A 12,945-nucleotide genomic window follows, 5' to 3' on the forward strand; every position below is an offset into this window, starting at 1 on the left:
ACCACAACAGATCTGATGAAGGCTTTGTCCGGTATGTATGAAAAGCCGTCCGCAAACAATAAGGTGCATCTGATGAAGAAATTGTTTAATTTGAAGATGGCAGAGAATGCATCAGTAGCACAACATCTGAATGAATTTAATACAATCACAAATCAATTGTCGTCTGTAGAAATTGATTTTGATGATGAGATTCATGCTCTGATCGTCTTGGCTTCTTTGCCAAATAGTTGGGAGGCAATGAGGATGGCAGTAAGCAATTCTACGGGAAAGGAAAAACTCAAGTACAATGATATACGAGATTTAATTCTGGCTGAGGAGATTCGCCGAAGAGATGCAGGTGAAACCTCAGGATCTGGTTCTGCCCTAAACCTTGAGACAAGAGGTAGAGGTAATAACAGAAATTCAAATCAAGGTAGATCAAATTCCAGAAATTCTAATCGGAACAGAAGCAAATCTAGATCAGGCCAACAAGTACAATGCTGGAATTGTGGGAAAACAGGTCACTTTAAAAGGCAATGCAAAAGCCCTAAGAAGAAGAATGAAGATGATTCTGCTAATGCTGTAACAGAAGAGGTACAGGATGCATTACTTCTTGCAGTAGACAGTCCACTTGATGATTGGGTTTTGGATTCAGGAGCTTCGTTTCATACCACTCCACACCGAGAAATCATACAGAATTATGTTGCAGGTGATTTTGGTAAGGTATATTTGGCTGATGGTTCAGCCTTGGATGTTGTGGGTCTGGGAGATGTCCGGATATCGTTGCCCAATGGGTCTGTTTGGTTACTGGAGAAGGTTCGACATATTCCTGACCTGAGGAGGAATCTGATTTCTGTTGGACAACTTGATGATGAAGGACATGCAATACTATTTGTTGGTGGTACTTGGAAGGTTACAAAGGGAGCTAGGGTATTGGCTCGTGGAAAGAAGACTGGCACTCTGTATATGACCTCATGTCCAAGAGACACAATTGCAGTTGCTGATGCAAGTACTGATACAAGCCTATGGCACCGCAGACTTGGTCACATGAGTGAGAAAGGGATGAAGATGTTGCTATCAAAAGGAAAACTACCAGAATTGAAGTCCATTGATTTTGACATGTGTGAAAGTTGCATCTTAGGAAAGCAAAAAAAGGTGAGCTTCTTGAAAATTGGCAGGACACCGAAGGCTGAAAAATTGGAACTAGTACACACTGATTTGTGGGGGCCTTCTCCGGTTGCATCCCTAGGAGGTTCAAGGTACTACATCACCTTTATTGATGACTCAAGTAGAAAGGTATGGGTTTATTTTCTGAAAAATAAATCTGATGTATTTGTAACTTTTAAGAAGTGGAAGGCCATGGTTGAGACAGAAATAGGTTTGAAAGTAAAATGTTTGAGGTCAGATAATGGAGGAGAGTACATAGATGGAGGATTCAGTGAGTATTGTGCTGCACAGGGAATTAGGATGGAGAAGACCATTCCTGGGACACCACAGCAGAATGGTGTGGCTGAGCGCATGAACAGAACTCTCAATGAGCGTGCTAGAAGTATGAGGTTGCATGCTGGACTACCAAAAACTTTTTGGGCTGATGCTGTTAGCACTGTTGCTTACCTGATAAACCGAGGACCATCAGTTCCCATGGAGTTCAGACTTCCTGAGGAGGTTTGGAGCGGTAAAGAGGTGAAGTTTTCACATTTAAAAGTTTTTGGTTGTGTTTCTTATGTTCATATTGATTCTGATGCTCGTAGTAAACTTGATGCAAAGTCAAAAATATGTTTTTTCATTGGCTATGGTGATGAGAAATTTGGCTATAGGTTTTGGGATGAACAAAACAGGAAAATCATCAGAAGTAGAAATGTGATATTTAATGAACAGGTTATGTACAAGGATAGGTCAACTGTAACGTCAGATGTTACAGAGATAGATCAAAAGAAATCTAAGTTTGTCAACTTAGATGAATTGACTGAAAGTACTGTCCAAAAAGGGGGTGAAGAAGATAAGGAGAATGTAAATTCACAGGTAGATCTGAGTACACCTGTAGTTGAAGTTCGCAGATCTTCTAGAAACACTAGACCTCCGCAACGTTATTCACCTGTTTTAAATTATCTCCTGTTGACTGATGGTGGTGAGCCAGAGTGTTATGATGAAGCCTTGCAAGATGAGAATTCAAGCAAGTGGGAGTTAGCCATGAAGGATGAGATGGATTCCCTATTGGGGAATCAGACATGGGAACTGACTGAATTGCCAGTAGGAAAGAAGGCTTTGCACAACAAGTGGGTATACAGAATAAAGAATGAGCATGATGGTAGCAAACGTTACAAGGCCAGATTAGTTGTTAAAGGGTTCCAGCAGAAGGAGGGCATTGACTACACAGAGATATTTTCTCCAGTTGTGAAGATGTCAACAATTAGACTTGTACTTGGAATGGTGGCCGCAGAAAACTTACATCTTGAGCAGTTAGATGTGAAGACAGCATTCCTTCATGGTGACTTGGAGGAAGACCTTTACATGATTCAGCCAGAAGGGTTCATTGTTCAGGGACAAGAGAATCTAGTCTGCAAACTGAGAAAGAACTTGTATGGCCTTAAACAAGCTCCTAGACAGTGGTACAAGAAGTTTGACAATTTTATGCATAGAATTGGGTTCAAGAGATGTGAAGCTGATCATTGTTGTTATGTTAAGTCCTTTGACAACTCTTACATCATATTACTGTTGTATGTGGATGATATGCTTATTGTAGGGTCTGACATTGAGAAGATTAATAATCTGAAGAAGCAATTGTCCAAACAGTTTGCAATGAAGGATTTGGGAGCTGCAAAGAAAATCCTTGGTATGAGAATCATTAGAGATAAGGCTAATGGTACATTGAAGCTTTCACAGTCAGAGTATGTGAAGAAAGTTCTCAGCAGGTTCAACATGAATGAAGCTAAACCAGTGAGCACACCCTTGGGTAGTCATTTCAAACTAAGCAAAGAACAGTCACCAAAGACAGAAGAAGAAAGGGACCATATGAGCAAGGTGCCCTATGCCTCAGCTATTGGCAGCTTGATGTATGCTATGGTGTGTACAAGACCAGACATTGCACATGCAGTGGGAGTTGTGAGCAGATTCATGAGTAGGCCTAGAAAGCAGCATTGGGAGGCAGTCAAGTGGATTTTAAGATATCTGAAGGGTTCATTAGATACATGTCTTTGCTTCACAGGTGCAAGTTTGAAACTGCAGGGTTATGTAGATGCTGATTTTGCTGGTGATATTGATAGTAGAAAGAGTACTACTGGGTTTGTTTTTACTCTAGGTGGTACAGCTATATCATGGACTTCAAATCTACAGAAGATTGTTACTTTATCTACTACAGAAGCTGAGTATGTTGCAGCAACTGAAGCTGGAAAGGAGATGATTTGGCTACATGGTTTCTTAGATGAATTGGGTAAGAAGCAGGAGATGGGCATTCTACACAGTGACAGTCAGAGTGCAATTTTTCTTGCCAAAATTCGGCTTTTCATTCAAAGTCGAAACATATACAAACAAAATACCACTTTATTCGTTATCTTGTTGAGGATAAACTGGTAATACTTGAGAAGATTTGTGGATCTAAGAACCCTGCAGACATGTTGACTAAGGGTGTCACTATTGAGAAGTTGAAGCTGTGCGCAGCTTCAATTGGTCTTCTAGCTTGAGGACAGGAGGATGAGTTGTAGGGATGAGGGATCGTTTCTTGGAGGATAGCGGTTTGATGTTGGTGATTGGACTAGTCTCCAAGTGGGAGATTTGTTGGGCTTTGTGGAGCCTAGTTTTGTTTGATCCGGTTTGACGACCCGACCCGAATAATATTGCATGACCTTTTTAATGGGAGATTTATTGAGGCCTGTTGGGCCCGTTTAGCCCATTGTGGAACCATCTTTTGCAATTAGGGTTTTTTAGTATGGTAGGGTTGCCGTGCTATATATATATAGAGAATATTGTAGCCGCCAAGTTGTACTCTGTATTCTTCCCTGATAATAGTGATATCCCTGCAACTCCGTGGACGTAGGCAAATTGCCGAACCACGTAAATACTGTCTTGTGCGTGTGATTGTTTTTCTTTGGCGTGTGTTTTTCCTCTAATTTTTTGTTTCTCACGGGTTGGAAATTCGGTTTAATTCCCTACAGTCTTGCTCCTTGCTCATTTTTATGTCAAAATTATTAGAGAAGTTTCTCAAATTTCCCAATTTTCAATTGATTTCAAAGCACTTAACATTTTTTTTTTACTAAAACTTAATGTTCTAGAGCTCTAGTTTTTCATCATTTCGCCATGGATGTAGACTTTAAGATGAATCATATGTTCTGAGTCTTTTTGTTCTGTTTTCATGATCTTATTTTCTTCTCTTTGTTATTGTTTTTTTTTGGGTCATGGTTTATCATAGTAAAATGCTATATTGATTTGCTATTTTCTTCTCTTTGTCTTTGCTTTATCCCAACAAAAACCATGGTGTTTGCTGCATCATCTGGAGGTTCAACCCAAACCCACCACCATTTGACTCTTCTGCGGGTCAAGTGTTGGGAGAAAAACGAAAACATTAGAATGAAGATAAAATAAAAGAGTACAGATGGTTCATAAGGAGTTCAACATTCTGGTTTGACAAGTAGGAAAGCTAAAGGAAGGTGCCGGAATATGTATTTCGAACTCAATTGCAAGATCGATTGTGTCTTCAACTTCTCAGCTGAAATGGCCTACATAACAGTGTGTATACAGAAGGGTGTCTTTCTCTTGTTTCATATCTCATGCGCTTTAGCTTCTCCATGTTCTTATCCCGTGCAGTAGACACCATTAGACACAAAGACACCCTGAGGGAAAATCAAACCTTAGTTTCTGCAGGTGGGGTTTTTGAATTAGGCTTCTTCACTGATAAATCTACCGGCAATCACTTTCTGGGAATTTGGTTCAAGGACGATGTAAACAAGAAGGCAATGTGGGTTGCCATCCGTGAAAACCCCATACTGGATTCCTCTGGCGTTCTTCAGATAAGGGATGATGGGAACTTGACATTAACGGGCAGGTGATATGATCGTTCACTCAGAGATGCTTGCAGCTAGTAGTAACACAACTGCAACACTTCTTGATTCCAGAAACCTAATTCTTAGACATGAGGATGAAACAATTTGGCAAAGTTTTGATTATCCAACTGATTCATACCTTCCAGGCATGAAACTAGGATGGTTTAGCTTGTCTTCCGATCAGCCTAGGCTGCAGATTCTTGTTTCATGGGCGAGTCCACAAAACCCTACTCGCGGCCTTTTCACTTTATTTGCTAACTCATCAAAACTCTGGAGTTTGGCGAAGCACTGACGTTCGTATGGATATTGGGTCATGGGATGGTAAAAATTTTCACTCCATTTTCCAGAATTCATCCAACAATTACAATTTCAGCTACGTCTCTACTGCAAATGAGGACTACTTGACTTATAGTACTAGAGATGGTAATATCTTCTCATGGTTTGTGATAGCTTCGTCAAGAAACCTTGATGAGTATAGCATGTTGGATGGGAAAATTTCAACGGTTAGTCGTCCATTATGCCAAGGTTGGGGTAATTCTTCTTGGTGCTTATCTTCGATGCCACCAACATGCAAGGATGGCACTGCGATCTCTGAGATCAATGGCTTGATATCATCTACGGTGACCCAATCCATTAGTATGAATTTCAGTGACTGTGGGACTACTTGCAGGAATAATTGTTCTTGTACTGCATTTACATCTGAAATTCAAGATGGTCAGACCAGATGTCACCTTTATTATGGCAACAGAAATGATCTTTTGGACATCAAAGAGAAAGGAGGAGGGATCATTTACATCCGAGGAGGACATGGTACGTCTGAACATGGCTACTTAGAGTATATATACAAAACGCACAAAAAGAATAAGATGTGAAATATTCTACATGTTCCGTCTTTTTCAATCACATGAAGGTGATAACAACATTAAAAATACTAGCCATGTATGACTAATTATAATTATAATACTTGCTTATATCTTTCTCTGGTAATAGACCAAGATGATTTCAATCCTTATATGATACTTTTTTTTTATTTCAAATGTGTTAGGTGCATCGGAATTCTCGCTATAAGATTGTTTTCTTACCTAATTGCCGAATAGCGGTAGAGAATTCACATTTGATTAGTTTGAACATTGTTTTTAATAAGTATACAATATCCCTCCCGTTCTTTTCTTGTTTTCATCCATCATTTTTGGTGGGTGACAATCCAGTTAGGGCATAAATTAGAAGTAACCATTTTTTTCCTGTTTCAAAAGTGCTAACCAACCATGATTTGCTTGAGATGGTGGGAGGAAGAGCAGGAGGGTTTGGATAATTATTATGGGTCCCCTGGCTTCCTTACTGGGGTCTATTGCAGTCCCTTTGTTGTGCTATCTCATATGGAGGAATCGCAAATATAAAGCTAGAGGTTCAGTTCTGTCTTTTGTCAGTGGACAAAATTATTAGATATTAGTTAAACCATACATGGTGCAATGAGAATCTTTTTGTTAATGTGATCATCAGAAAACCAAGAAAGGAGTCAAGATGACAGGAGGTGGAATCCTAAGGTTAATATAAGAACAGTCAATGAAGTTAGAAGCGCAAGAGAATTTGAATTTAACACAGAAGGATCATGAAAAGCTACCATTATTCAGCTTTTCTAGCTTAGAGGCTGCCACAGATTACTTTGCAGATGATAATAAGCTAGGAGAAGGTTGTTATCGCCCAGATGATAGTGTTTTCTATCTGCCAAATGATGGTAAGCCTTCTTTAGTAATGCATTCAAGAGATAAGAGTTTTGGCATATAATTTTGTGTGTCTCAGGGTAAGTTGGTAGAAGGACAGGAGATTGCAGTGAAAAGACTTTCCCAGAGGTCTGGGCAAGGATTAGAGGAGTTCAAAAATGAAGTCACACGGATTTCCAAGCTCCAGCATCGGAATCTTGTTTGACTTTTGGGATGCTGCATTCAAGGAGAAGAATACATCTTAATCTATGAGTACATGCCTAACAAAAGTTTGGATTCCTCATTTTTGGTCTGTGAAAATTTATATGTTCGCAATTGATCTTCATGAATTTCATTTTTGCTACTTCACTAATGGAATTGACTATAAATGTGATGCAGGTTCAACAAGACGGGTACTATTGGATTGGAGAAACCGTGTCAACATCATTGAAGGGATCTCAAGGACTACTTTATCTTCATGAATATTCAAGATTAAGGATAATTCATCGGGATTTGAAGACCAGCAATATTTTGCTGGGTGCTGACATGAACCCGAAAATATCAGATTTTGGCATGGCTAGAATCTTTGGGGAGAATGAGATCAGAGCAAAAACAAACAGAGTTGTCGGCACATAGTAAGTAGAAACAATTAACTTCTCCCCAAGAACTATAAGCTCACTCATGGTTCATCTGTCTTCCTTTCATCAAATGCATAAACATATCTTGGTGAACATGGTGGAACAGTGGTTATACGTCTCCAGAGTGTGCCATGGAAGGCCTTTTTTCCGAAAAATCCGATGTTTACAGCTTTGGGGTTATTGTGCTAGAGATTGTAAGTGGGAAAAGGAATGTCTCCCTTTAATGTATCTGATCATTTTCTAAACCTACTAGGCCATGTAAGACACTAGCTCTAAATTTGCTCACTAATTTAGATACGAGTTTCTTGATATGTTGAGCTTTTGGAATTCACATTGATTCACTAATTTCAGGCCTGGAACCTGTGGAAAGAAGGCAAAAGCATGGAGTTGGTGGATTCCAAAAGAAGGCATTCTTGTTCTACAAGTGAAATTTATAGATATGTCCAACTGGGTCTGCTGTGCGTGCAAGAAAGACCTGCAGATCGGCCTACCATGTCCCAAGTTGTTTCCATACTTGGCAATGAAACCGCAGCTATGCCATATTCGAAGGAGCCATCCTTTCTAACTCACATGGGCGGGACCGAGGGCGATTCATCTTCTAGTAGGAAAAGAGCTCGATCTATGAACGATGTCACAATTTCAGAAATATATGCCAGATAGCAGTCCAATGAGATGGTGGTGTTGAATTTATTAGTTATAAACACAGATTGTTCCTCTCTATGAAGAACAAAACTGTGGTAGGCCTGTGATTCCTATGTAGGATTAAGGTAGTACTATTCTTTTGTTTGCTTCAAATGTTTTTGTTTGATGTACATGAAGGTTTTTGATGAGAGAATCTGGGGGTGTACTGAATTAGTAAATCCAATCCACTGCCATGGGAAATGGGCCTAAGCCCATTACCAGTTAGAAATGGTTCAGCCCAACTGGACCCAGAGAGTATGAGGCCATTACAAGCAGGATGGTACCAATCCACTTGGCAATCCTTACTTCTTCCATGCCCATCACTTCCAATGCCTCACTTGTTCTTGGGCTGTGGTGTTGGTACCTGACTAGAGTAACTGTGGGAATGAAAAACAGTGAGCGACACGTGGAATACAGGGAGACGTGCAAATTCCAAGGGATATACCTAGAATCCTAACAGATGGAGTTACGGAGGAACAGAGGAGGCGGCCTTCTCCATGTGTAGGCCAATTGTTTTAGCCCAGATGCAGTCATTCTCTATCTGTGGAAGGAAAAGGATGCTTGGAGAACCGACACTCCCATCTTTCTCTCTTGAAGGGAAGTAATCCATCTTTCTAGTTTGCCCTCTAATGTCTGAATGGACTCCTCTGCAAGACTCCATGGGGATTGAAGGCATTGAACCAGGTTCTCCACTCTCATGGGAGAATTTGCAGGAGGAGGACTCCTTGTTATCATCCTTAGAACTCTTTGCCAAGCAAGGCTCCCTCCCATGCCAAGACAACATGATAGGAAATGCCTTGCCTTCTCCCTATGGAAGTTTCTCCCTAGCCTCTAAGTCAATCACTAAGGGAGGGAGGAGAAGGTAAGGAAAAGATTTTTTGTGCACAAGGAGTGGTATATATATATATAGACTTGAGGGTCTTTAGTGTGATAGAGAAATGATAGGGGACTCAGGGTAGTCTGCTCGATCCCCTCTTTTAGCGAGCCTTTCTCATAGACTAATTGTTGTGCGAGAACTTTGCAATCAACCAAGAGACCACATATGCCTTTTTCAAGCTTCTTTTTTTAGTTTAAGTGGTTCCTTCTCCAACAATTGCCTACTTATTTGGGGGCAATGTAACAAGGATCCCAAGAGCCTTGAGGAGGTTAGAATTGTAGGGAGTCTTGAATCACTTTGTTCCTTATAGATCCCAAGATCAGGTTAGGTGCATGAAAACTACTTAAAACATCTAAATCCTATGAAATGGAAACAAAATAGACAAATTTGAACACAAAAGGATCCAAATTAGTGCTTTAGAAAACAATATCCCTGATTTAGATGTTACCAAATCAATTCCTTTTGGTGAAAATCTATCTTGCACTTGTTGGAAGTGATCTCGTACATCCAAAATCTTATACTTGATGGATCTCCCTTGTTTCTTAGCACACAAATAGTGAAGGAGGTTTGATAGGGTAGAGGCTAGGGCTCTTTTTCTATTTTAATGGTGGAAGACTGAAAGTATGAAAACCTTAACCCCTAAAGGAGTATTTATAAGGTTCTTAATTGGATTTAAGTTCATTGAACTTATTATGAGCTCGGATCACTTAATCTAACTCAAATAGGGTCCTAATTAATTAATTAACCTCATATGGTCCTCTAATTAATCAATTAGCTCAATCTAGAGATATCGTTCACTTACCTTTGTGTAATATTGTGTAATTACCAAAACATCCTTATAAACCGTACCAATAAGGTATATGAGGTACCCATAAGATAGTATTAGCTTTCTCAAAATCAAATTTTGAAGTTGATTCAACATCCTACCATAGAGATTCAATTGCACTGTAGTGTCCTATGTAAATGATAATGACATACTAAGCGCTCGGTCCATAACCTGCTATCTATTGTATATAGTCTCCTCATGAACCAATATCCGTAACTTAACGAGGTGAAAGATATCGTCCTCTCAAGACTCCTCTACTATCCTTGAGTTATAAATCTTCCTATTATGTGATCAATCGGCATATCTTAACACACCAAGAACTTATATCAAGTTTCACTTTAGGAACAACCATATCATAGTTTACATGAACACACTTTCTTAAGATCACTTAAGAGGACACTTTGTTTCAATCTCATGAAATATTATGTTGTCTCTATTGAGAATACATATTGTTACCAACTTTCATTGATAGTGATCTAATTTATAGGGAATGTATGATCACTTAAGATTTCACTTGTAGGTTAAAGCTATTGCTAACTTTGATACAAATATAATATTCTCTCAAGATTGAGAGATAACATAATGTAGTAACTTGGTAAAGTCATAATTATCCGATAACTTTATGTTATGACTCACCATAAGTTCTATCCATACACACCAGTGCACTCATCATGAAAACCCTATTCCTATAGTCAAGACTAGTCATTCTCCCAATTAGGAGGTAGTGCACTATAACTTCTACTGGATTGCCCAAGCCCTCAAATCAACTATGAACAAATCATCTATTTGCAAGGAAACCATAATTTGAATTTTTCATGTAACTCTTAATATACTCAAGTTATGTACGATACAAAAGATGCAAGCTAGAATGTTCATAAGGCACAATGCATGGAATGAGGGTTGATTAAAGTGAAACTAGACTTTATTAATAAATAATAAATTCCAAATTTGTTAAAACATATTATACTTTTAAGAGTTCTATTTTAATAGGAATTAGTGATGTAATTTCCTTTAGGGGGATGTCATTATAAAAGAACATCAAAAACTCCCAAATGCTAATAGGAAGAGCATGGACCTATGTTAAATTCCAGTAGTCAAATGTAGTGGCACCTTGAACCAAAACGACTAGGGCATGCTTCTAAGTGTATGAGGATTGACACACTGACCTAATTGGTGAGATGTGATGGATCGCTTAGTAGCCCTTAGATTTTATGAGAGAAAGGAAACAAAATTGAACCATGAAAAAAAAAAAGATGGATAGGGGAGATTGGCCATTAACATACCTTCCTTGCCCTCTATTAAAGGCTTGTAGACTGTCTTTCACTAGAAGGTGTCCCTGCTCCTCCCATTTCTTTATCAAGGATCTTGAAGATAAGGCATTGATTGTGTCATTATAACTAATATATTATGTGCCAATCTTATGCTTCTTAACCTAGGAAAGGAAAAAAAGCTCCCTTGAACTTAAGTGGTAGCTAGGGTCATGTTTATTGTGTACCAGCAATAAGAACACTCATGGTGTTGGGATTGAATTGATACAATGATACCCTCCCAAAATTGAAAAGGTGCCTTAGAAATTTTGGAAGTGGCAAGTAAAACCTAACCTTCAAGTGTTCCATTGGAATATAGCCTTCACCATCGTGCAAAGGTTGCAATTAGTCTTAGTAAAATAACCTTAAAACCCTTAATAAAGAAGAGATTTGGAATCGACAGAATGTAACAATGTTTTTAGAAGCCATAAATGATGTCTTAAGAGAAAAATGCATGCCAAAGGCAAAACGAGTTGAAAAGTGAAGGCACTAGGATAGTGAAAAACAAGGTTGCAAAGGCAAAGAAATTGAAACAAGGAGATAAAAGAAGAAACACAGTGGAAGGACACCCTTGAAATAGATAGCAAAATAATGACAACTTTGGGAATTGAGCCAATATAATCATCCTAGCACATCTATCAAATCTCTTGGCAAAGAGTCCACCATTGTGAGGACTTTAGATTTTTTTTGTCTATTTAATCCCCTACCTGATGAGATAAATACAAATAATGCACAACCAGGTTTTATTCCTTCTTATGAGAACCTAATATGAATCAATCAAATAGAGTAGCAAGAAGACACCCAATCAACAAGTATATGAACACCAATAATTTTAGCATGGAAAACCTTCTCCAATATGAGAAATAAAAACTACAGGACCCTTAGGCCACTTAAAAAACTCCACTAATATAATTAATGGGTTACATAATTCTCTCTAGATAAAACTAGATGCATACATCAACCATATCTCAAAACAAATTGATCTTGGCAATTTCAACAACTTTGCATAAAAATAATAGAGAGATCTCACCAAATACACAGATCTCACCAAATACACCACTGTTCTCGGACTAAAATATAACTTTTCAGAACTACAAATCCAATCTCCACTGTTAGAATGAATATCAATGAGTTCTGAACGTGTTTTTCAAAAATCGGCTTAATCGAACCACAAATTAACCTTGATCGGAGTTCATGATCAAAATTGTTTAGATAGAAAACGCATCATAACGGAGGCTCTGTTCTCGGACTGCAAGACGACCGTCCGGATCTCCAAATTCGATTTCCACCGTTCAGAATGAAGATCAATGAGTCACGAACCTCTCCTACAAATTTCAGATTGATCAGTCCACAGACAAAGTGGGATCGGACCTTTGATGAAATCTGGGCAGTGAAGAAAAAAACTGAATTTTTCTCTCTAACTTCAAAAATGATGGTTCTCCCATTTCTCTCTCTTTTCTCCTATCTCTGGTGGCTGCGAAAAATTGGAAGAAGAAGAAAAAAAAAGATTCTTTTTCTAATCCTTTTATATAAAGGCCCAAGAGGCCTTAAATTTTGGGCCTTCCACATAAGGAAAAACCCAACACTACCTAATAAAATAAGGATGTGGGGAGGAAGTGTGAGGATGAAAGATGAGAGTGAAATGTGTAAGAGAAGGACATGTATACATTCTCCAAGGGAGAGGGGCTGCCAAGAGCATCTAATAAGGGAATGAGTTGGAAACCCTTGACTATCAACTCATGAATCAACTGTTGAAGCATAATGTGATCGTAGATATTAAAAATGATTGAATATGACTTTATAATTACAGCATACATAATATTCTATCTCTAAATAAAGGAATTTGTAGTTATTTACTAATGAAGCATTAATGAAGTATGAGCACTTCAACCATACACCGG

General features: G+C 38.6%; 1 pseudogene; it reads left to right on the forward strand.

Annotated features, from left to right (window-relative positions):
* The first annotated feature begins 4,742 nt into the window (after positions 1-4,742).
* LOC100250900 (G-type lectin S-receptor-like serine/threonine-protein kinase At4g27290) lies at positions 4,743-8,013 on the forward strand (annotated as a pseudogene).
* Positions 8,014-12,945: the final 4,932 nt, after the last annotated feature.

The sequence above is a fragment of the Vitis vinifera genome, chromosome 4, assembly GCF_030704535.1.
Source record: "Vitis vinifera cultivar Pinot Noir 40024 chromosome 4, ASM3070453v1".
Classification (NCBI taxonomy): domain Eukaryota; kingdom Viridiplantae; phylum Streptophyta; class Magnoliopsida; order Vitales; family Vitaceae; genus Vitis; species Vitis vinifera.